This window comes from Oryctolagus cuniculus, chromosome 9, assembly GCF_051225735.1.
Source record: "Oryctolagus cuniculus isolate XC-2025 breed Fujian yellow rabbit chromosome 9, ASM5122573v1, whole genome shotgun sequence".
NCBI lineage: Eukaryota > Metazoa > Chordata > Mammalia > Lagomorpha > Leporidae > Oryctolagus > Oryctolagus cuniculus.
In genome coordinates, this window is record NC_142875.1 from 130,365,697 (window position 1) to 130,391,456 (window position 25,760).

At 45.2% G+C, this 25,760-nt stretch overlaps 1 long non-coding RNA gene across 1 annotated transcript in view; it reads left to right on the top strand.

The window, feature by feature from the left end:
• The window catches only part of LOC138843906 (uncharacterized), a 180,362-nt gene that overhangs the window by 139,001 nt on the left and 15,601 nt on the right, over positions 1 to 25,760 (top strand). Inside the window, exons 2-3 of the long non-coding RNA XR_016213145.1 lie at positions 15,422 to 15,597; positions 17,391 to 17,505. This is a non-coding gene — a long non-coding RNA (uncharacterized LOC138843906). The remainder of the gene's footprint in view (positions 1 to 15,421; positions 15,598 to 17,390; positions 17,506 to 25,760) is intronic.

A 25,760-nucleotide genomic window follows, 5' to 3' on the forward strand; every position in this document is an offset into this window, starting at 1 on the left:
TATCCTTGCTGTCTGCCTGGAGCTTGGGGAGTGGTGGTGAAGGCCCTCCCTTGGCTTCCCAGGCTCACGTGAAACTGGATTGCAGCTGAGTTTAGTAACTGCAGGAACTGGGCAGGCCTGCAGGTACATGCCAAGCCCTTGCAAGATGGTGGTGATATGGACCAGAATTAATCTACCCTACAGGGCACAGGTAACCACTTAATGCTGGAACAGACAGAGCAGCTCCATCCGTGAGCACAGGCCTGAGGATGGAGGTCTTTGTGGGTTTTACCTGGTGCTGGGTCTTACCTCTGCTACCTAGCACTAAGCACCAAGGAAAAATCTTTTACTGACTTTGGTACCCTACTCTTCTAGCACCTGGAGTCTTTCTCTGTCTTCCAGAGATGGTGGGAAGGGTGATGGAGGCAGCCTCTTGGCCACTTGGCTAAGGATGATCCAAAGGCTCAGTGTGCAGGTACTAGCCAGGGGGCAGTGGCCATGGGTCTCTGTCCAGCACCAGGGTAGACTGGTAGACTTAGTACTGTGTTTCAAGTTTAAGGTCTGGACTTAATTCCCTGTTCCTCTCTCAAGGAGGAGACAGTGTGTATATCCAAGCTGTGCTGTGTGGAGCCGGGGAAGGGATGATAATGGACGTCTTTGTTGTTCCTGCCTTTTTCAGTGTGTCTTATTACACTAAAACCAGGCACTGTGGCCTCTCACCTGGCTTCCATGGCTCCTGTACAGGTGGGTTGTAGGAACAGTTGTTTGCAGAAAGATGATCACTGGAGCATCTGATTAGCTGCCTGTTCTGCGTTTGAATATTCAGTTCAGAACTATTTCTTCTACAGGGTTACCTTAGCCAATCATTTCTCCCTTAAACATTGCCCTTTCTTCTGTGTGTGCTCCTATTTTAGTAGCAAGAACACAGAAGTATAAAGACATGTAACATGTATTTTTAAAGTTGTTGTATGAAAGAGCACTGACCTAGAATTTTACCAACATGGGTCAAATTGCGTATTTAACACCAACTATTTGCTTAAGTTTGAGCAAATCACTCAATCTAGACTTCATTTCCAGAATGTGAGACACAGAAACTTCCCTTCCGTTCACTGACTTTAGGAATTATATTGTAAAACATGAGTTGTAGTTATTCTTTCTCTGAAAATAGCCAGTTGTCACAGATTCGCCACGTATAGTCCCACCCCCTTAACCCAGTATCAGAGGAGACCCCAGCGGTAGTTGTTAATGATCCGTCAGGCTAGTTCCATGTGTACTGGTGAGAAAGACTGGCAGTGTCTCAAGGAAAGTGAAGAAACAGTGTGGCTCCCTGCCTTGATTCTGCACCAAGAAAGGAGTTTGCATGGCTGCCCATTGCTCTCGGCAAAATTCTGGGAGCACACAGATGAGAAATATGGCTGATGTAGCTGATATATGTGGGATGCATATTAGCCCTACAGAAAATTATGTAGAACATCGGGTTTCCTCTTTCCTGTCCTTCATAGCCTAATTATCCATGGATATTTATTAATATTTGAAATGAATCAGGGGGCAGAGCCAAGATGGTAGAATAGTGAGGGCACGCACCGATAGTCTGGGAAAAGATAGTTTAATAAAAGTGGAGTTACAGTAGCCTCAGGAAAAGGATCAGGAAAAAATTGGGGAGTGAACCAGCAAATGGAAGATCTCTTTGGCTCTCTGTCTCTACCTCTCTTTCTGTAACTCTGACTTTCAGGTAAATAAATACATCTTTATAAGGCAAGAAAGAAAACACATACCAAGTGACTATAGTGTTTCATGCTCTCTGCAGACCACATTTGACTGTTGGGTCTGTCACAGTGCCAAATAGAACTGTCTTTCTGAGTTATCTGAGTATGTGAGGACACACCAAGTATATCAGTATGTATGTGTAAGGATTTGTTTACTTTAGCCAACCAAGCAGTCAGTACACATAATTTACATAGAGAATGTGTTAGATGAAGTGTGTTAGAGCCCACACACTCCAAGCTGCAAGCATCCCAAGCTGCAGTTTAGGCCATTGCACCAACGCCAACCCTGAACGAATGCTGTTCTTGAGGACGGAGACCTAACTGATTTTCTGTGTAAACTTTTCATGTCAGCCAGAGGCAGGAAGGCAACTGAGCTTCAGAGCTTTCTGGATCTGGGCTCTCAGAAGTCGTGAGGCAGGTAACTGGAAGGGATAGATGTTGGAGTCATGACGTGGGAGAATGTGCAGGAGGTTGAATCTACAGCTCATCTTCAGCAGATGCAGCGTTATTGAAAGTAGAAATTACATGCTCAGATTTGGCTTCTTGGGTTTAATGGTGAACTAAAACATGTGGAGATATTGTGCCTGTAGGTTACACCTCCCACAAGGGCACAGTGAAGACTAGCAACCTTATCAAGATCCTGTTCTCCACCTGCCCTGCCTCCCAGGTGTTTTCTGGCCTGCAGTGTTGTTACTGGCCACATCCTCTGCATCATCGCCACTTCTTCTGCACCGATCATTAATGCATAAATTTAATATTTTGCCACATGTCTTTATTCAGCCAGAAACTAGCATCATTTTTTTCTCAATCACATGATGAAAAAAAGTCAACATGTTTCAAGTTTGTGGAATAGAGGATGTATTTTATTAAGACTTTGAAATTATTTGATAAGAGTCTGGGATGTAGGTATCATAATGTATCAACTCCCAATTTAAAAGGAATTCTTCAGGTTTTCTTACTTGGGTTCTTCTGGATCCTGAGTCATTTTTCTTAAATGTACACTCTATGCTTTTTTTCTTTCTTGGTGGGAAAGCAGTAATTGGAAAGTTGGATTTATTGGTTCTGCATTAATCAAAACAACAAATAACCTTAAAGGGAAGCCACTGTGAGATTTTAATTCTTGTTCATTCCATTTATAAAGTTTATGTTCCCTTTGAAGGAATGATATTCCTTTCTTTAAGATTTTTTAATTTGATTTTATTTATTTGACAGGCAGAGTTACAGACAGTGAGAGAGAGAGAAAGAGACAGAGAGAAAGGTCTTCCTTCTGCTGGTTCACTCCCCAAGTGGCCGCAACGGCTGGTGCTGTGCTGATCCGAAGCCAGGAGCCAGGTGCTTCCTCCCAGTCTCCCATGCGGGTGCAGGGGCCCAAGCACTTGGGCCATCCTCCACTGCCTTCCTGGGCCACAGCAGAGAGCTGGACTGGAAGAGGAGCAACTGGGACTAGAACTGGTGCCCATATGGGATGCCAGCACTGCAGGCTGGAGGAGTAACCTGGTGTGCCATGGCACTGGCCCTTTAAGATTTATTTATTTATTCATTTATTTATTTGTAAGGCAGACTGGTGGAAAGATAGGGAGAGACTGATCTTCCATCTACTCATTCACTCTATAAATGCTCACAACAGCCATGGCTGGGCCAGGTGGAAGCCAAGATCCCAAAACTCCATCCAGGTCTCCTAAGTGGTTGGTAGGGACTCGAGTACTTCAACCATCACCTGCTACCTCCCAGGCATGTTAACAGGAGGCCAGATCAGAAGTGGAGGGATTTGATGCTGGGCACTCCAATATGGGCTGCAAGCATTCCCAAGCTCCAGTTCACCCCGTACCACAACATCAACCCTGCGTTAGTGATGTTCTAAAGGACAGAGATCTTATCTAACTCAACTGTATTTGCTGAGTAGTATTTAAAATCTGAACAACTTCTAATCAGTGCTCAATTTATGTTTAATGAATGATGATATTTTGTAATTCTCTTCACTTATCATTGCACTTGAATATTGCCAGTCTTAATAAACATGATTTGTAAAGTCCCATTATCTTTCTGTTATTCAAAAATATGAAAATTTCTTTGTGCTCATTAAAATAAGCATGAAGAAACAAAAACTTCCCCAAATCTCTCTTCCTTGGAGTTTCAGATGCCTTCACTTTCGCAGCTCCCCACGGGTGATGGCGGATCCTCGAGGCAGAGGAATGGCAGCGGTGAGCGGGCTAGCAGAGTGAGGTTGGCCGCGGTGTGGGGAAGCGTCGGGAAGTCCAGGGCGCATTCACTGCCAGTGCAGTAATTAGCCTGCACCTCTTCCCTTGGCTTCTATTGTTTCCATAAACACTCCTCTCCATTTGGTCAGAAAATCAATGATAATAACTCACAGTTACCCCAGCCTTTTTTATCTCAAAGACCCTCTAGCATTTTGCGGTCCAGTCTTCTATGTTACTCCTCTGCATTTATGCCTTCTCCTGTCTCAGTTAAGTAGAAAGCTAAAGCGACCCATCCTTTTCGGCTCTCCTGCACTTGACATTGTTTGAGGACTGACAACTTTAATCATGCCTCTCATAAAGTAAGTGTAGGAGCTTTCTTGGCATGAAAATAGTCCCAAAGAGCTGTAATTAAAATGAGGTGGCCAATAGGCAGTTTTTGATCACAGCAGGGAGAATCAACTTAACCTTCATGCATGATGACATAAAAGCCAGAGCTGTGTATGTTGCTAACTATGACATGATAGTCCCATTTCAGGGACTGGTAGGGGTGTCACTATTCCATCCATGTATCGGAATCAATTAGACCGATATTCTGGCATTCTTTACCATCTGACTTCTTACACAAATGAAAGTGGAATGCAGTAAGGTTGCCCATAAGAGGAAGGAAAAGGAAAGCAAGTTCCCTTGCTAACAGTTTATAGTTCTGTTGTCTGATTGATGGAAGGATGGACTTGGGCTTAAGGTCATCCAGGTTTGCTGTGTAAGCCAGAATTCTGAATTCCTTGGACATAAAGATTTTTAAAAAATAACTTCTGATTTTCATACACATTACAAGGTCATGTTATTTGTTAACTCCGTCATGGTTGAATATTTTGAAATGTAAAGTATTCTCTCACAAATAACTGAGAGAATTAAGAGCTCTTCTGTGCTCAGATTAATCATTATACCTGCAGAAAACCACTTTGCTCCCACTGGGATTCCAGGGTGTTGGTCAAGGATCATTTTTCTTTTTCTTCCTAAACACGTCAATAGAAGTCAAAATTCCAGCTGTTATCTTTAATTACTTGAACAAAAATCTATTATGCAGGTAGTTCAAGTTACAATTAACCCCCTGTAATGACACTAAAATGTCAAGAGGAAAATATGGGATTCCAAGTATGATATACAGTCTGGAGAAAGTGCCCAGCAGGGAGGGCTGCTAATAGATCTATCATTTAAAACTGAGAGAGTGTCCGGGGTTTCTCCTGTGGCCCAGTAGTCTGCTTCATTTCTATGGCAGCAGAATCCTAGCTGGCCATTGATTGGCAGCTTCTTTTTCCTGTCCCTCCAATTGGGGTCGATTTCTTACTTTTAGCTTGACCGTTTAAAGGAACCCCACGTCTGTGTTCACCATGAAGACATCTGGGCTACCCCAGTCCTTTCTGTAGGTTTGGAGGTAGTGTTTCTGCAGCTGAAGCCCTGTGTGAAATAGCCAAGCCCTGCCGCGTTTTGCCAAGTCATTTGCAGTACTCCCACTCAGCATTCTAAAGAGCTACCTCTGTCTAGGTACAGGAAATAAACGCTTGGCTTCGTTTGCTATTAATCACACAATTACCAATTAAATACATCCCAGAAATACAGGTGCGATCCCAAATGGCAACGAGCGTGCTCCATGATTGAGAGTTGACATTTTTCCCAGGCTGTTTGGATCCTCAAGCTTCAGGTGTTTTTACACTGCATGTCATGCCACTCTCTCAGCTTCCTGAGTGCGAAGCTGCTGCATTTCTGCCAGCAGCAAATTAATGTGTGGTTCCTGTCAGGGCCTGCGTCCTGAGCCGTGTGACCCCACGTTCTCTCCTCCCGTGTGAAGCGGACAGCAGCACCGTGTTCTGTAGATGGAGCGGCCTGTGAACTCTGACCTGTTAAGTACCTGCATTTCTTCTCCGAGGCTGGTTTTTGCTCTTCTGGGAGATTTGCCATGAAATAAAGCTGCTGAAGGAAAGTTGTACAGTATTTTTTTTTTCCCTTCAGTAGGCTGAATTTCTAGGTCATATGGTAGCTTTGTTCTGGCCCAGAAGCTATTAACGAGTCAGAGTCCCACAGGAAGATAGCTAAGTGGGCCCTGAAGAGACACAGACAGTAAGGCAAGCATCAACTGAAATGGCACACATGGACTGGGTTCGTGCTACAAGCCAGGCATCAGTCTGAGTGCTTTATATTCTACATTGTGCTACGCCATGTTATTGCCATCTAACTAACCCTTTAGGTAGGGGGTTTTATTTTTTACATATGGCAAGATTATGTATGAATAGTCTTCAAAAAGTTCACAGATGATGCACTTTGTGGGGCGTCTGCTGTGGTGCAGCAGGTAAAACTGCCCCTTATGGGCAGCAGGTGAACCCCAGATACTCCTGATCCAGCTCCCTGCGAATCCACCTGAGAAAGCAGCGGGAGATGGACTCAATGCTCGGGCCTCTGCACCGTGGGGGAGACACAGATGACGCTCCTGGCTGTGGCCTGGCCATTGCTGCCACTGGGGGAGTGAGTCAGTGGATAGAAGATCTCTCCCTCTCCCTCTCCCTCTCTCTCTCTCTCTCTATCCTCTCCCTCTCTCCCTCTCTCTTTTTTTCTCTCTCCCCCTTCTCTCTTTATCTCCCTCTGTAACTGTGACTTTCAAATAAATTTTTAAAATTCATTTTGTGAGAAGACTGTGCATGGATTTCAAAAAACGTATCTTTTTATTATACTTTGCCACACACTTGTTGGAGTCCCCTCATGCGTCATTTATGCATACACACCTGCAGGCCTATATATCTAGGAGTGGAATACATGTACATGCATGCATGTTCCACACACACATACTAGTACCTGAAGCCACTTCGTCTTCCCAGTTGCTTAGTCCAAAAGGCTTAGTCGTCTTTGTTCCTCTCCTTCTCTCCAATTTTGTATCCGCGAGGAAGTGTTGCTGGGTCCTCGGCGTCCGTCTAGGACCTGTCTGCTTCCCTTCTTCATTGCCATCGTTGGTTCCAGCACCAGACATCGCGCCTGGAGGATGAGCCTCATCATGGGTCATCTTTTTCTTGTTCTTTTTTTAACCCTGAGCATTCTGCCAACTTGGCACCCCCTCTCCTGGCAGCACAGTGATCCCTTTCATGCTGAAATCAGACCTTGTCTCTCCTGGGATCCGTAGCCTACAGATAACTCCATTGGTTCTAGGACAACGAAGTCCTTGCAAGGACCTGACAGGCCCTGTGGTCTGCCCTCTGCTGCACCAGCCTCACCTGCTCCTCTCCCTCCTGAGCCATCGCCAGGCACACACCAGACACTTGAGGCCGGCTCTGCAGCGATCCCTTTCTCTGGAGTATTCTGTGTCCACGTAGCCACTTGTCTAATGACTGTTTCGTACATGCTTGTTCAAGTCTTACCATTGTAGTAAGGCAAAATGTTTTCTACTCTTGACCATTGTCATTACAATTTAGAAACAGGTCCACAGATGTATGATTTGCATTAGATTGTATGAATGAATGGTTCATTTAACCAGTGGACTGTCTGTTAGGGTTCAAGAGTCAGTATCTCGCCCTTTGCTTTGCTTATGGATGTAAACCAGGGGTATCCACATGCAGTCTGGGCTCTGTCCACCAGGGAGACAGGGACGATCTTACCCAGGGCTTCCTGTCTTGACTGGCTTTGCCTGGGCTGGCCCTGTGTTTGAAATGAGTGGCTCCCTCTCTTGCTTCATGCAGGCCAGGTTCAACCCTCACTGGACTGAACCCTCACGGCCTCCAACCTCACTGGATCACTGATCTAGTTTCTGTTCTCTATGTTCTCATCTCACAACCTTGATATTCAGCCACATCCGGAGTTTTACTGTATTTTTTCTGCTTACATTGTAAGTACTCAGTAACAACTGGTCTGAATTTGGATAAATGAACGAGTAATTAATACAAGTGTTCCATGTGCCAGGTAAAAGGTTGTGCGTGAGGTTTCTGGTTTCACAAAGCTAATACAAGTGAAATGGTCTGTGTGCATGTGTCTGGACACATACATGCTTTTTCGACCCCAACTTTGGAGTTACAGAAAGTTTATTGCTATCATATCTCACTTTCTTCATCTGCCCACAATGTAAGACGCTGGAATGTTGTATTGTAGGCAGCTTCTGTCTAACGAGTGAAATACTACTTCTTTTAAAATGTATTTTGTGGAAACTGATGAGCCGTTCTGGTTAAAGAAAGGCTTTTCAGATTTATCAAGTTTCCAGAAGGAAAGCTCTCAATTTAAAATGTCAGAACTCCTTTAAATAAGCTCACTGATAGCGGTCCGAAAGATACACCATCCCTTCCACACAGTTTTCTTTAGCCATTATGGTTGGCCTTGTTCACTCTGGATATATTTTTCTGACAGAGATCAGTTACAGACAGAATGTTTGTATTTTCACTCCAAAAATCCGTATGTTAAGAACTTAATTCTCCGGGGCAGCACTGTGGGTTAAGCCTCCGCCTGCAGCACCAGCCTCCCAACAGGCACTGATTCATGTCCCGGCTGCTCCACTTTCAATCCAGCTCCCTGCTAATGGCCTGGGAAAGTAGTGGAAGATGGCCTAAGTGCTTGGTCCCCTGAGCCCCGGTGGGAGACCTAGAAAAAGCTCCTGGCTCCTGACTTTGGCCTGGCTCAGCTCTGGCTATTGTGCCCATTTGGGGAGTAAACCAGTGGATGGAAGACCTCTCTCTCTCTCTCCCCCTCTCTGTAACTCTGTCTCTCAAATAAATAAATAAACCTTTTATAAAAAAAAAGCTTAATTCCAAGTGTGGCTGTTTTTCAAAATAGAGCTCCTGGGGAGGTCCTTAGGGATAGCTGAGGTCATCAGATGGACGTCAGTCCATGGAGATTAGTGTCCGTATGAGAAGTGACACCAAGAGAGCCACACATGCCCACGGCGCCCCAGTGTGCCCTGGGCCAGCCCGGAAGAACCTAATAGACGGCCATGTTGATCTGGTCCTCGGAACCTCTGGAGCGCTGGGAGAAGCAGTGCTGTGGTTGAAGGCACCTGCCTGCAGTGTTGGGTTGTGGCAGCCCCCTGATGCAGGCGCATCCTCTGCTATGCTTGCGGTTAAGGTTTCACAGCACTTATTCTGGGTTCTGTAGATACGTCGCACAGCTGCAGGGACAGAAAGCAAGCTCGTCCCGTTCCCTCCCTGAAGCTCGTATGGCTTAGGCACACTGAGCATTTGTATTCCTGGAATAACCTGCCCTTTTCTTGTGTGAAGTTTGCTGTCATTGTTCTTGCTCCTCCGTCGTCTTGTGGCAGGTTTATACACGAGCCCTCCTCTTTCTTCATCTGAGAAAACAAATGGAACTGTGTGAGAGCTGGCCAGTTCTCTCATCCCCAGTTGTCTAGGGTGAGACGTTAGAGATGTGAAGCCAGCATTTGCAGAGTCCCCCTCCCTCTTTTCCTGCAGGAAAGGTATAACTCATCTCACAGGTGCACAAGGGCGGATGTGGGTGAAATCTCGCGTCCTGGAATCCCTGGTTGGGAAGGTCTGTCCTAGGCAGTGTCCTCCTGTTCGTCCCAGTGGTTGGGACTTACCTGACACGGGAAGGGAGAGATGTTGGGGTCACACAGTCAGAAATGACACCCCAGGTTTTCCACGCCAGTGCTTCCTCTGAGAGGCTCTGAGACAGGACTGAGGCTTCGGATGCTGTTACGTTGGCAGTGCCGGGTAAACCCTGAGCTCTGGAAGCTGCCGCAGCTGCCCGTGCTTTCCTGGAGGAATCGGCTAAGTAGGTTGCTGTGATATTTTTAAAATCATGCAGGGAATGTTTCCAGGCCTGATCACAGACCACACATTAAAATGAGTCATGATGATGACCTATACTTGGGGCCATCGAGACAAACAGCCTTAGGGGAAAGGAGCTTCAGAGAAGCAGCTTGTGTGTTCTGATATATGTCATGTTATCCTAATAGACACGAGGCAGGAGGCGCGAGGAGCCGGACTCCCCGAGAGGCTGCACTTGGGAGGCCTGGGGAGGGCGTGCGCTGCTGTCTTGCACTCTGCACGCTGTTCCACACGGGAACAAAAGTGGAAAAGCCCAGGAAACAAAAACCTAACCTTAGAAACTCCAACTTCTAATGGCTCTAGTTTGAATGTAGCAAACCGACCCCTAAGATACGGCGGGAAAATTGGAGACTCTTATAATGGTACTTTAATTATAACAAAAGTGTATGAAAAAGTCCCTTGGTAGCCCTCTTTATTATATCGGGTGTTTAAAAGCCAACGCATACAAAATGAGATGGTTCTTTTGGTACCAAGGGGAGGCTCCGATGGATGAAAACATGCCTAGCGCACAGTAGAGATAATGGTGCCACCTGTTTGCTGATCCTGGAGATATTCTCCCTCCTTTTAGAATGAGAGTTCATTTTCTACCATCGCTTTGCAAGCATGGGGTCATGGGCTGAAATGTGGACGATGCTCTGAGAATAGCAGTATGCTGAAGACAGCTATCTGGGACCAAAATTAAAAATGCAATGAGAAACCTATTTTTAACAGAGGCCAGAAATTCTCTCTGAGACCTTCACACCTAAGAGCTCTGATGCTGCTGCGCAAGCCGCAGGCTCGTAGGTGACCACGGTGGAAGTCGTCTCTCCTGAGCCCTGTGCTATTTGTGAATGCAAATGAGAAACAGAGCTTCCCTTCCATAATTGCACCCGGCAAAGTCAGGATGACAGATTGGGAATCACAGTGAATCCCTTCCAGCGAGCTGGAGCCAGACTGCTTGCCACACACAGTGTCTGCACCTCCCACCTCCGCTCTCGCCTGCACCATTGAGGAGGTACCGAAGCTGCCCAGGTCTTCTCTTTGTGCCTTCTTTACTTCCTAGCTTCATTCTTTCTATAAATATCTGTTAATAGATGGATGAAAAATGCTTTCAAAATAGTACTAGTAATATCAGTTATTATGTTGATAATGTGTGACTCTTCCGACAGTGGTGTAGTGGGTGAAGCTGCCGCCTGTGATGCTGGCGTCCCGTGTAGGCACTGGTTCATGTCCCGGCTGCTCCACTTCAGCTAGAGCTCCATGCTAATGGCTTGAGAAAAGTGGTGGAAGATAGACTAAGTGCTTGTGCCCCTGCTACCCATGTGGGAGACCTGGAAGAAGCTCCTGGCTACTGGCTTCAGCCTGGTCCAGCCCAGGCCTTCGTGGCCATCTGGGGAGTAAACCAGCAGCTGGAAGATCTCTCTCTCCCTCTCTCTGTAACTCTGACTTTCAAATAAAAATCTTTAAAAAAAATAGATCAGAGGTTGAATTTACATCTTCTACCAGTGGTATTTTATACTATGGCATAAATTTTTTTTTATTTTATTGTGTTTCCTAATGCCAGCAGACTGAGGGTAAAGCAGTCTGTGTTAATTGGCTTGTGCATCTGTAACAAAACTATAAATGTGGTAGATTTTAGCAGCAGAAATTTATTGCTCACAATTCTGGCGGCTGGAAAGTGCAAGAACTGGCTTAGTCCAAGATTTCGTGTGTGATGGCAAATCACTTTCTGGTTCTTTTATGAGGGTACTTCAAAAGGAAGTGGAAAATGGAATTAAAAGATGAGTATTTTGGGGGCTGGCACTGTGGCGCAGCGGGTTAACACCCTGGCCTGATGCACCGGCATCCCATGTGGACACTGGTTCAAGACCCGGCTGCTCCACTTCCAAGCCAGCTCTCTGCTATGGCATGGAAAGCAGCAGAAGATGGCCCAAGTCCTTGGGCCCTACACCCATGTGTGAGACCCGGAAGAAGCTCTGGCTCCTGGCTTAGGATCAGCGCAGCTCCGACCATTGCGGCTGATTGGGAAGTGAACCATCGGACAGAATACTTCTCTCTCTCTCTCTCTGCCTCTCCTCTCTATGTAACTCTGACTTTCAAATAAATAAACAAATCTTCAAAAGATAAATAAAATAAAATATGTGTATTTTGAAATGCATATTCATACAAGGGGGCTTTTATGAAAATATAACGCAAAGAAATATGCAAGGATTTCATTTTTTTGTGACAAAATGCTCTCATGTTTCAGGTCCATTTTCCTTTTTCTTTTTTTTTAAAAAAGATTTATTTATTTATTTGAAAGACAGAGTAACAGAGAGAGAGAGAGAGAGGAGAGACAGAGAGATCGTCCATCCACTGGTTCACTCTCCAGATAGCCACAGCAGCTGGAGCTGGGCTGGTCCAAGCCAGGAGCCAGGAGTTTCTGTTGGGTCTCCCAAATGGGTGCCAGGGCCCAAGGACTTTAGCCATCCTCCACTGCTTTCGCAGGTGCACGAGCAGGGAGCTGGATTGGAAGAGGAGCAGCTGGGACTCAAACCGGTACACAGATGAGGTGGTGGTGCTGCAGGCAGAAGCTTTGCCCCGAGTGCCACAGCGCCGACCCCGCAGGTTCATTTTCCTTTGCATAGCATCTCTTGCTGTGACCCACACGATGGATCCCACAAAGGGGCTTCCCGGGGCTCTTTTTGTAAGAGCGCCAATCCCATCCTGGGATAAACCCTCATGATCTCATCACAGCCCCGAGGCCGGCCTCCAAATGGCGTCATTTTGGGCTGTAAGATTTCAGCGTGGGAATGTTGGGGGGAAACACACCACAGCAGGTCTCTGCTCAAGTGTAAGGAAGAAAATCTCTAGAAGGCCTGCCTTTAGAAAAAGACTGCTGCTTATAGTTCACTTTTAATATTTAAAGATTATTATAAAATTTCATTAATCAGAATAGACCATTAAAAGCAACACTTATTTGGAACCCAAAAATTAAAGCATCTTGGTTAATTGTCTCTTCCTTCCTTTGTTGCTATGCTCAACAGTCTACAAAAACTTCAGTTAATTTTAGTAGTCAGTTGGTAGGCATTTGTGCCTATTTGTGCCACAAATTTCATATCTCTGAGCGGAGAGTATAAGTCTTGCTTCATAGGTTTTCTGAGAAGATGATTGAAGTAATAAAGTCAAAACCTTAAAACTCTTCCAGGAATAAATATTAATACTGTGTATTAGTATCACTCATTCATTCAACAAGATGATTTCTCACCTGCTTTGTGCCAGGCACTGTTCTAAGAGTTTGGGACATTAAAGTTGGGACAGTGGATGAGACTCCAGCTGTTAATAATTATATTCTATTCTGAGGAAGAGGAAGATAGATAATCATTAGGTATAATATATGAGAATATTTTTATTTAAAGAATTTTAACAGACATATGCAAATTATACATATTTGTGATATGCTACATATTTCAATATGTATTTACACTGTATATTGTCCATTCTGGGTAAATATAAATACCTATCTTTATGGTAAAAACATCCAAATGTCTATCTTCTAGGTATTTCTTGGAGGAAAATAGATTAACATTATCTGTAGTCCCCCTACTGTGCAGTAGGACCCCAAAGCTTCTTATTGCCATGCAGCTGTATCGTGTTACCAGCTGGTCAATGTTTCCTTATCTCTCCTTTCCCTCCCAGCTTCTGGATACCACCATTCTGTTTTTGTCTTGAATGAGACCACCTTCTCTGTGTACACTCCACATAGGATTGTTGCTATAGTAAAAATACAGAGGATAGGAAGTGCCAATGACCAGGAATGGGATGAATTTACAACTATAAACAAACAAGTCAGGGTAAGGCTAACTGAAAATATATTTAAGGAACAACTTGAGGAAAGAAGTTAGCTGTGCACGCATCTGGCCAGAGAACCACCCAGAGGAGAGGAACAGCCAGTGCAAGGGCTCTGAGGCAGGAGTGCCTGTCACAGGGGAGGATGTTGCAGGAGTGAGTAGCACTGGAGTGTTGTGAATAGAGGACGGTGGTAGGAGGTGACGACAGGGGAGAATGCCCTGCATATCCCTGGGAAGGCTTACACTGAGGAGCACTGGAGTGGATGGCACCCTGTGACGGCTTCCATGTTTCAATGGTAGGAGGAACGCCCTGGGTGGTGAGACTAGTTAGAAGGGATTGTGTCTGTAGTGAGGGATGAGAGGCTTGCACCCATGTGACTGATGATAAATGTCTGGTTTGTGAATGTATTTCGAAGGTAGAGCCAATAGACCACCTAAAAATGGAATGTGGGATGTGAAAGACGTCCAAAAATATTTGCAAAATGCTTTATTCTAATTTCTAGCTAAAGGAAGCTCTCAGAAATGATCAGAGAGATATTTATTTGAGACACAAAGATCTTGAAACTTGAAAAAGAAAGGAGAGAATTAACCATAAAGATTGGAATGGGCGCTCTGTAAATGTCTTCTGTCTTGGAAATGAGTACCAAAAAGGAAGATTGGGTCATTTTGCGAAGTGTGAAGGGGGATAGTACTAAACCTTTATTTGTTGGCCAATGACTTATACTTAGGTTCTTCCCAGAGACAGAGCAGAATGTAGATGCAAACCCATGGAGGGGGTGAGAATACTTCAGAAGTGAGGTGGTGGAGTCGCAAGCTTCGTGTAGACGGAAACCGGGGTCCTTGGTTATGAATTCCCTTCTACTACTTACTAGATTCAGTTGCTGCATGTGCGAAGTGGGGATGCTGATAAAGGCTAATACTGGACTCACAAGGCTGTTGTAAGGATGACGTCAGTTGTTCTAAGGATAATTCTTAGAGTAGTGCCTAGGAATTTGCGTTAAGTGAATGCTAGGTGATTTTTCTGTGTGTGTGTATGTGTATGCATGTGTGTGCTTATGAGTTGAGAGATTGCTTGCTTTATGTTATTCTTTCATTACCATTTTATACTTCCATTCGTTACCCAGAAAATTTGCAAAAAGGGCTAGTTTATTAAGAAGTAAGTTGATCAGGCTTTGAATGATTAATGTTCAGCAAATCTAGATGAACCTTATTCATGTAGCAAAATGCATCTTGTTATTATCTCTGAGACCGGCATTGCCAAAAGGAGCAGATACACCTGACGTTTCCTCTCCAGCACTCCCCTAGCAGTGGAGAGCCCAGAGCAGATGCAGACGGTGATTTAATGACTCCAAGAAATGTTGTTGTAGCCTTGTGGCAAGGTGGTAGGTCACTGCTCCAGGTAGGGTTACTTGAAAAGGAAACAGAACCCTTAGAATCAACATCCAAGAAAAATAATTTCTAGGCAGTGGAGGAAGTATAGGTGATTATCATCCTTTTCCTGAGATGCCTGTTTTCTGCGGTTCTGGTGTATGACAGTTGTGCAATTGTGAAACCCTCTCCATTGTGTTAATATGCTTCCAGTGCAGGTTGTCACTTCTGGAATTTCAATTTATCTTGCACAAATTATACTCATTATATTTTAATTGACTGTTTCCTCTTTGCCTAGAAATATTGAGGGATACACAGTTCATCTCATTAATAATATACACGGAAGTCATTTTAAAGTGTGTTATTTCTCGAAATCAGTCTTGTGCGTGAAGGAATTCTAGATAGCTCCATCTTAAGAAGTTCTTTGCATGTGTGAATCTTCAACTCCTAAGAAGTACTGTGTTCTGAGACCCATGCCTTTCTTGCAGGATTTATGAAGGACAGAAGAAAGACAAAAGTGCTTGTCCAGGAAGGAAATGCGTTCCTGTTTGGCTTCTCACAGGGACACAGGACTCAGAAACGGCTGCTTCCTGGACTGGGCTGTCCACTGTCACTATCATCCATCACATTCAACATGGGAACCACAAGTGATCAAAAATGCAAAGTGAGCTTCTTTTAATTGTTAACAGTTCTTGCTGTAACTCTACTTTTCTCCTCATTTTTTTTAAAAAAAGATGTATTTATTTGTTTGTTGGTTTATTTATTTGAAAGGCACAGTGACAGAGAAAGAGGGAGAGGTAGATACAGAACAGATTCTCCGTCTTGTGGTTCACTCCCCGAGTGACCACAACGACCACAGTTGGGCCATTGGAATCCAGCAGCCTTGAACTTCATCCAGGTCTCCCACGTGAATGGCAAGGAGCAACTGCTTGGCCATCATCTGCTGCCTCCCCAGGTACATTAGCAGAGAGCTGGGCTGGAAGCAGAGTATTAGGCACTCAAACCCATGCTCTGACATGGGAGGCCTCTGTTGCAAGAGGCTGCTTAACCCACTGTAACCTAATGACAGTCCCTCCCTGTTTGCTTTATACCAACCCAGACATTTTTGTTTTTCTCTGGAGTGCTCCCAAACATTTATTTCACTCAGTGCAATTAAAATTTCATTATGTAACCCATGAGCTTCATCTGAATTTGCCACTGCTTTGGAAATTTCCATCATCTGTGTGTCTCCAGAGGACTTCTTTTGAGCAGATAAAGTATGGGATTTTAGCATCGATGATGTTGTTTTGGCATGCGTGAGCTGATGTTGCAAGAAAACACATCATTAACTGTTAAATAATATTTTCTGGAACAGAAAAATCTGGAAGACCAAGTCTATGTTGTTAAGACAAATTTAAAACAAATATAGGTACATAAATACACACTAACAAAATTATAGGGACTATTATAAAAATTCATAGAAGAGAAAATAAATAACCAAAGGAAAATTATACTTTTAGGATTGTGTTGCTAGAATAACGTGGAATGCCGTCCACTGGACCTGATGTTCTGATTGCACACTTTACTCGTACATGTGGTGAGCTCCTGCAGCACAGGACTCTTGGGACATTTGCATCCCATGAATGCTGGCTGCTGTTTCTGACTCAGCTTCCTGCTGTTGTGCTTGCAAAGTACTTGAGTTCCTGTCAGATGCAGCAACCCAGATGTAGTTCTGGGCTCCTGACTTTGGCCTGACCCAGTCCCAGCTGGTGAAGATGCCCTGGGTGTTGGTAAGAACATAAATGAATACAAACTTTTTAAAGTCATTTGTTAATATATCAAATTCAAATACATGTTGACTATGACTTGGGAAGTCATTCCAAGGGGGAGTTGCCACATGATTTGATGTATATAGTGTATACATGTTTGTTGTTTCATTGTTTTTAACAGTGAACAAATACAAACAAGTTTAATGTTTGCAAATACAATCTGGTTAAGTAAATAACCATATTTTTTATATTTTAATTTCTTTGTATAAAGATGATAAACCTAGACTTCTGTGAAGCCAGTTAAAAAGGCTAAGGTTTGGTTATATTGGTGGTGACATAGAATTAACTCCCAGACATACTGTTTAATGAAAAAGCAGTAACAAAATAATAATAATGGATTTATCTCTTTCCAATACAATTGTGTGTGTGTGTGTCTGAAGAGAATCACTTGGAAAGATGGGAGATTTTAATGTTTCCTCATCCAGTTTCCCATATTTCAATGATTATTTTAAAATATGTTTATAATTAGGAATAATGACAGTGTTAAATTTTAAAAACAAACGATAGATTTTAAAATGCTTGCTTAGTTATACACAGTATTTTTCAGAGTTCGAATGGTCATTTTCTACACAAACTGGTTTATAGTTGCTGAGGCAGTGTGATGCTATCCTTCAAAAGCTTTAAAGCAGACACATTCTTGACCCGGCAGGTGCAGCTCTAGCTGTTCCTGGCAGAGAGCCGAAGGGAGCCGGTGTCACACCTACAGCGAAGGAGGACCCTGTGGCACGGGGAGGTCGCCGCACTCCCAGCCTCGAGGCCCACAGGTTTGCTTGGCTTTCCTCAGAAAGTGCTGGGGGTTTTTTCTTTTCTATTTTAAATTCAAGCCAACCTTTACAAGTTGAGTATTTCACATGAATTCCTGGCTTCTCTTGAAAATTCTGATGGCCTGGTAGCCTGAAGCCATATCTGCTGCTAACCATGGGCAGCTGGGACGGTGCAGCAGCTGCCACTTCGGGAGATGGTTTCTGCTGGCAGGTGCCACCACTTCTGTTCTTCCCCTCTGTCTCATTAAGGCTTCCTAATTTGACCTTTAGATGTGTAATTCCTGGGTTAAGGGATTTGCTAATGAATTAAAGAGAGTGCATTCCTGACTTCTCCCTAGAAGTCTGAGATTTGCATGCAGTATTTTTGTCTAGAAGGAGGCTATTTTTTTTAATAATTTTTCCTTGACCCCAAGACATGGGTCAGTCACTCTCTGCTCTCTGCTGGTTTTATTATCTTTTATTGCATAAACCATGAAGATTTACTATTTGGGGACCCAGAATTCTGAAAGGAACTGTGCAGGCTTAACTAGTAGAACTTCCAATTTATCAAATGTTTTGCCCTAATATGCAGTGAAAGTTGCTGGCTTTTGCCTTCGGATACTTCTCTAATTACTTTCTTGTAACTCATTGTAGATTTGCTTTGGATTCAGACCAGATCTATTAACTCTCAGTTTCATCAGGTGCCCCAGCAACGTGTTCAGTCGGCTTCTGCTTCTCCGTAAGCCGTGTTTCTGTGCTGGGGATTTTTTTTTTCTTTTTCCCAAATAGCAACACAGCCGATGCATATTGGAAATCCATCAAAGGGCATTAAGCAGCACCTGATTGAATTAGCAGGTTCCCGAGCCTCTTTCTCACAGCTGTCATGCAGCAGAAACTGCACGACCTGTTCAGCTGGTTCCAGGGCAGGTGTTTTTGTCTTTGACAGAAATAATTCTTTCTTCGTGCCAGCCTGTCTGGAGATTGAAAGTTTTCTTAGGAGGATTATGAGAGGAAATCAAGGGGAAACATTTTTTTTTTTCAGCCCAGCAGATTCACTTTGGGCTTATCGCTTAGTCCAAACCCTGTGGGTTACCTGCTTAGCAACCATCAAAACTGAAAATAGGATTCCTGTACAATAAACTAAATACAAATAAAACTAAACCTGAACTCTGGAAAACCAGACGCTTTTAATAAAACGTGAAGCATGTAATTAGAGAGCTGCCTGGCATTTCCCTGTCGCTGTTGTGAGTGTTGACAGCTTCCAATTGGTGCACATCAAGAAGTGTTTGGGAGGGACCAGTGCTGTGGCAAGGTGGGTAAAGCCGCTGCCTATAGTGCTAGCATCCCATATGGGCGCTGGTTTGAGTCCCGGCTGCTCCACTTCCAATCCAGCTTCCCTGCTATGGCCTGAGAAAAGCAGTGGAAGATGGCCCAAGTGCTTGGACCCCTGCACCCACATGGGAGACAACAGGGGAAGCTCCTGGCTCCTGGCTTCAGATCAGCACAGCTCAGGACGTTGCAGCCATTTGGGGAGTGAACCAGCAGACAGAAGACCTCGCCCTCTCGCCCTCTCACCCTCTCGCCCCCTCGCCCCCCCCCTCTTCCTCTCTCCTCTCCCTCTGCCTCTCTGCAATACTGCCTTTCAAATATCCGTGCACACACAGACACACATCCACCCAGAGCAAATACAACTTGAAAACCGTGGCCCTTGGTTTTTTTGTTTGTTTGTTTGTTTTTGTTTGTTTGTTTTTTGTTTTTTTTTTTGGTTTTTGACAGGCAGAGTGGACAGTGAGAGAGAGAGACAGAAAGAAAGGTCTTCCTTTGCTGTTGGTTCACCCTCCAATGGCCGCCACGGCCAGCGCGCTGCGGCGGGTGCACCACACTGATCCGATGGCAGGAGCCAGGTGCTTCTCCTGGTCTCCCATGGGGTGCAGGGCCCAAGCACCTGGGCCATCCTCCACTGCACTCCCGGGCCACAGCAGAGAGCTGGCCTGGAAGAGGGGCAACCGGGACAGAATCCGGTGTGCCGGCGCCGCAAGGTGGAGGATTAGCCTAGTGAGCTGCGGCGCCGGCGGCCCTTGTTCTGATAGGGAAACTCCAGCCGGAATGTGTTCACCAACCCTCGTGCATTCAGCACAGTGACACAGCTCTCAAAAGTCAGTGAAAACCCACAATATCTGAAAGATGTCTCCTAGAAATGAAAGTGATCAAGCAGACGCAACACACGGAGCTTTGGAGAAGCAGCAGTTTCTGCTCGATGACACTCAGATGAGTCTGGATGCCACACGTTCTCATAGTCTCTGTCGCCTGCCAGGGCTTGGAGAAGCTATAATTGCGTGGAGCAAGTGGACATTCAAAGGCGACATCCCAGTGATGTAGGCAGGCAGATAGGATAAAATTATTAGATTGGTAAGTTGGAGACCACGCCCTCCACCACACCCCCTGTGTGACTCACGCCCCTGCCTGACCACACCTGTATGCCCACCTGCCAATCAGACTACATAACCACTCCCCTTTGAGAGTGAATAAAAAGCCCGGATCATGGTGGGCCCCTCCCTTGTTGCCCCACGCCTTCAAGGCACGTGGCCTGTTGGCCTGCTCTCTGCCTTTGCTTTGCTGCCACTACCTGTGGCTGCTCCTAACCATACGCCTGCTCCACGTGGCTCGCTCCTGGCCTGCTCTCTGCCTGGTATGGACCCAACTTAGCCTCTAGACTTCTTCTTCTGCCATAAATAAAGCCCTCACTCCCCTGTGTATTCCTCTCACTGAATAAAATCCTTAAAAACTTGCCATGTTGCCTGGTCTATTTGAGCCAGTATTTAGAATTCTTCTCTAAATGTATGGCCAGAACCCACGAGATTATGAATACTGGAAATTATTTATAAGCGGGCCAGTATCACCAGGTGCGCATTCTCTCCATAATTTAAGAGATAAGGTGTTGATATAGGGAAACCCTGGGAAATAGTAGATTCTTGCCACTCAGGTGGGAGGTGTGGGACAGAATCTAGGCCTGGGAAAGCAAGGCAGGCAGGGGCAGGACAGTGCCACGCTGTGGTCCAGGAGGGACGAGGGTCCCGGGGAGAGGAGTCAGGTCAGCCAGTTGCGGATACCTCCTTTGACCCTGCGAGGCTGAAAGAAGAGGAATTGTGGGAAATTAAGTGACAAGCAGTGCTCCAGTAATGACTCGCAGCTAATGAATGGGCTTTATGATCTTTAAATGTGCTTATAAAATCTAACGTATGTGATCATTATAAGTATTAAATAGGAAACTAACAAGAAAATGCCTCATATAGTTCTTGGCATACATAGAACTTCAGTAAATGTTGCTTCGCTCAGAAATTAGGGCACATACTGTTTTTCATTGACCCTAAATATTTATCAGTGAGGCCCGTTTATAAAAAAGTAAGTTGCTCCAGATGCATGCCATCATGTCATAATTATTTATGTGAACAACATAGTAATGTGATTTAATTCACTGAGATACAGACATGGAAACATGGAGCAATTCTTTAAACCAATTCAATCAATAATCAATCAAGTAATTAATTTAGTCAACAATTTAAATATTAGTTTATTTATTTTGGAAGAGCTACAGAGAGAGGCAGTGGCAGAGAGAGAGACAGAGATCTTCCATCCACTAGTTCACTCCCCAGATGGCTACAGCAGCCAGCCGTGGGTCAGGCCAGAGCCAGCAGCCAGGAGCTTCTTCTGGGTCTCCCATGTGGGAGGCAGGGTCCCAAACACTTAGGTCATCTGTCACTGCTTTTCCCAGGCACACTATCAGGCAGCTGGATCAGAAATGGAGCAGCCAGGATGTGAACCAATGCCCATATGGGACGCTGGCTTTAGCCACTATGCCACAATGCTGACATCAATTTTATATATTTTAATAACAGGGCATAAGTCCCTCTTTCTGTCTAAGGATTCTTGCAGTTAGCAATAGAACTAGATAGCTTGTCCTAGGGCAGTAGGTCTGGAGATGGGAGGGGAAGCTGGGTGTGGGCCCAGGTACTGTGGAAGATTACTGTTTTTCTTTATAAACCGTGCTTTAAAAAAGACTTGGAGGATAATCATGTACATTCATCACTGTGTTTAAAAGATAAAACAGTGGCTTGGTGGAAGCTCGATCCTACTACTGACGTGGCAAAGCACAGGAGATCATAAAAAATACTGACCACATTTTTGGTACAATTAATTAACCTGTAATGTACTAAGAAGTTACAAATCTCATCATATTTTTAAGTGGACTAATGTTTCTCTCATAAGCCCTGTGTAAATGACTTACACATATGTAGCCACGTGTGTGTGTGTGTTTGCCGACTGGACCCATTTCAGTGCTTTAACGTGCTGGGGCCTTTCTTAGAGATCAGCTTGACCTGGTCTCAGTTGGGTTTCTTAGCCTCTTTTATCTTCAGCTTCCTCCTGCTCTCTAAATTTGGGCCTCATCAGACAGTCTTCGTTTCCCTCAGTGTGCCACGCTGTTTCCTACCTCCCTGCTTTTCTCTAACCACGTCCTCGGCCCAGGAGAGAATGTGTTTTCTGCCCGGCAAATGTCTCACGATCTTTCAAAGTCTGTCTCAGGGCCCTTCCTTAGTGAGCACGTCCCAGATCACCAGCATTGGAATCCCGGTGCCTTCTTCCGCCTTCCCTGTGCTGACAAGCTCATGGCATAGGGTTCATAGAGCTGTGAGCTGTCCGTTCAGGCCCCTGGGCATCTCAGGGTGATTAGCAGTCTCCTGGAGTGTGTCGTCACAGGGGTGAGCAGATGCAGACAGCTCTCTTGCTCCTGGTGGGACTTGAGTGTGCACAGATCCTCAAAGATATCTGGATGGGGGCCTCTACTGACCTCTAACAAAATGCAGATGGACTTCTGGATGCTAGTGGGCAGCCAGCAGAACGTCCCTCTGCTACATTCTCCCTCCCGAGCTTAGAGGGTGGTTTACCAGTTTACCTAAAGGATGCTGACACACAGCAAATAACAGCAGAGAAGGGGACAGAGCTTCCTCATCACTGGAGAAAGCAGAACCTGAACAAGATCCCACATCTTTGACACTGGAATGAGGACTCGTGGGAGGAGCAAGAGGACAACAGAAGGCAGCACCAGGGGCTCTGTGAGAGGTGCTGGCCCTTCAGGGGTGCCAGGTCAGTACCGCACTGCCGAGACTCCTGCGTGTGCCTTCCCCAGCACTTGCCCCCAAGATTTCTTCCAGCCGAACAACACAGACGTGCTTTCAGTAATTCCCTGATTTTAACCGCCTCGTTAGGTGCACGCTAGGTGCAGTCCCAGATTTGTGGGGGGAAAGCCACGTGCACAAGAGAATCCTGAGTGCAGAGAGCACGCCGCTTCCCTTCCTGATGGCCGTGGTTACCTTGACTTCCCAGCAGGGTAGTTTCCAGGGATCCACTCCCCACAGTCCTCCCTGGCCTTGACCTCCTTCTCCTCCTTCCCCTGCCAGAAGTGGGGACCACGGGAAAGCTCTGGAAGCGTGAAGATGGATGGAAGCTCAGGCTGGCGTGGCTGGCGTGGAAAACTGCAACCTCCATGCGTTTCCAAGAAATGGCATCAAATCACACACACATGCACACACACACACGCATGCATGCACACACACACGGACACAGACACACACGCACGCACACACATACTCACACACACACGCAAGAGGAAAGAGCAAATACAATTTGTTTCATTTTACATTCAAGGCACCACTACTTCTTATTATATGATTTTCATTGCAGTATTCCAGATAATTCCTTATTTTTTCTGGATAAGCAATTTTGCAATTTCCCTGAAAATGTCTGTGTGGGGGCTGGCCTTGTGGTGTGGGTAAAGCCACTCCTGCAGCGCTGGCATCCCGTATGGGCACCAGTTTGAGTTCTGACTCATCTGCTGCTGCTCCAGCTCTCTGCTAACGGCCTGGGAAAGTAGCAGAAGATGGCCCAAGTGTTTGAGTCCCCACATCCACGTGAGAGACCTGGAAGAATCCTGCCTCCTGGCTTTGGCCTAGCCCAGCTCTAGTTGTTATGGCCATTTAGGGAGTGAAACAGCAGATGGAAGATCTCTCTCTCTCTCTCTCTCTCTAACTCTTTCAAACAAATAAAATAATATTTTTTTTAAAGTCCTGACTGTTATCTTTAGGACAAACACATGTTCATTTTTTCCTGGCCTTTCCTAATTAGTCTGTTTTAACATGTTACCTAGTTACTTCTATTCTCTGCCATGTTGTGAGTGACAGGTGAACAGCCTTACTGCCTTCCTTTTGCAAGAACCCGTTTTGCTCAGGATTTGTATTCTGTGGTAGTTGGGCAAACGGATCAGCTCATTTCCACTCTTCATGGGTTTATTTTCGTAATTCATTTTTCTGCAGCGCTCCTCAGGCAAAGAAGATGTTATGGATGTATAAAGCTGCAAGGGAACGAATTAAAAATTCATTTGGAAAGCATTTTTTAATGACTTTGTCTTCTGAGGCATTTTATAGGACAGGCCTGGCTCCCTTCTACTGGGAAGGCTGGTGTCTCCCCAGGGAAGGTGGGAGAGGTGGCATGGGGGATGATTGCAGGGGCACAGGGAGCCCTGGACTCCTCCAGACCTCATCTCAACGGTTTGCTGGACATCCGACACTCCCGAGATGAAGGCTAAACCTCCGGTGCCAGAATGCCCAGTGCATTTCATATTGTAACTATCCTGACAAGAGAGTGGGTAAGCTGAGCTGTAGCGGCACAAAGGAAGAGAAGGCAGTATGGACCGGATGGCAGGAGCCGCGCACAGTGAGACACGAACCTGAAGGCGCGGGCATCTGGAGACACTGCCCCCTCGCGGGTGTGGTGCTGTGTGCCGCAGGACTGACAGCTGCAAGGGCTCAGGTTTTATTGCAGCAGCTGAGTCTGTCCTTTGTACCCCCCCTCTTCTTATTTTTTCCTCTCTCCAAACACAATACTTTTCTTCATGTCAGAAACAAACATTTGCCAAGTACTATGCAAATATCAAGTTTTTTTTTCAAAAAAGAAATTTTATTTATTCATTTGAGAGGTAGAATTACAGATGGAGAGAGAGAAAGAAAGAGAGAGAGAGGAGAGAGGTCTTCCATCCACTGGTTCTCTCCCCAAATGGCTGCAACTGCTGGCATTGGACTGATCCAAAACCAGGAGCCTGGAGCTTCTTCCAGGTTTCCCAGGTGGCTGCATGGGCCCAAACTCTTGGGCCATCTTCTACTGTTTTCCCAAGTCATAACAGAGAGCTAGATTGGAAGAGGAGCAGCTGAGACCTGAACCAACACCATATGGGATGCTGGCACTGCAGGCGGAGGGTTAACCTACTGCGCCACAGTGCCGGCCCCAAGCAGTATGCGAATAATCCACCATATCTGACCACAGAGAATTTTAAAAACATTAATTCATTCTTGGTTCTGGATCAGAAGCAGAGCAGTTTCGAGTTAGGAGCTTAACCTGTTGCACCTGCACCATGACAGTGACCTCATATCCCTGGTTCTAAGAAGTCTGCATGTTCAGCCTGTGGCACCAGACGTTTGAGGAAAGCCTCTAACATAAAACAGCTAGAATACTGTAGTGAAAACCAAATGCCTAAACAGAAAGGAAAAGTGACATAATAGTCAATGTTACAACTGACGTCATCTGTTGGGTGTATAACTGCATTCACTAAAAAGAGAGGAGGGTGATACAGAAAACACAGAATAAAATTGAGAGAAAGTACTTGAATGAAAAGCATTATGTCAAAGTTTTTAAAAATCAGTGAAATTCTCAGATGTAGAAGGAAGGAGCACATTTTAAATCCCAGAGAGAAGAGAAGAGAACTAGTGCATGAGGTCGTACATCTACGTAACAGTCAGAAAAACTAAGACAGAATACTAGTTATCCAATTACTAAGCTTGTTTCCCAGAGCTGGAGGATGGGCCCAGAGTCAGAGAGCTGCCGCTGGATGAAGAAGAGGCCCATTCCAAGACAGCACTGTGAAACACCAGAACTCACGGGAGATTTAAGAAGTGTCTTTGTAGAAAAATCGAGTCACACAAAAGATAGAGAATAAAAATAGAATCAGTTTCCTGACATTTGCACTGTAATTTAGGAAATACTGGAGCACCGCTTTAAACTATTTTAAGGAAAATGTCTCAAAACCTAGATATCTACACACAGCTAACCTATCAATCAAGCATCAAGGTACACTAATCATAGTCTTTATTGGGAGACGGTCTCAAAATTTTGCCTCCCACTCACATCCTACTGGGGCGATTAGCAGAGAAGGGCTGCAGGGAGTCCAA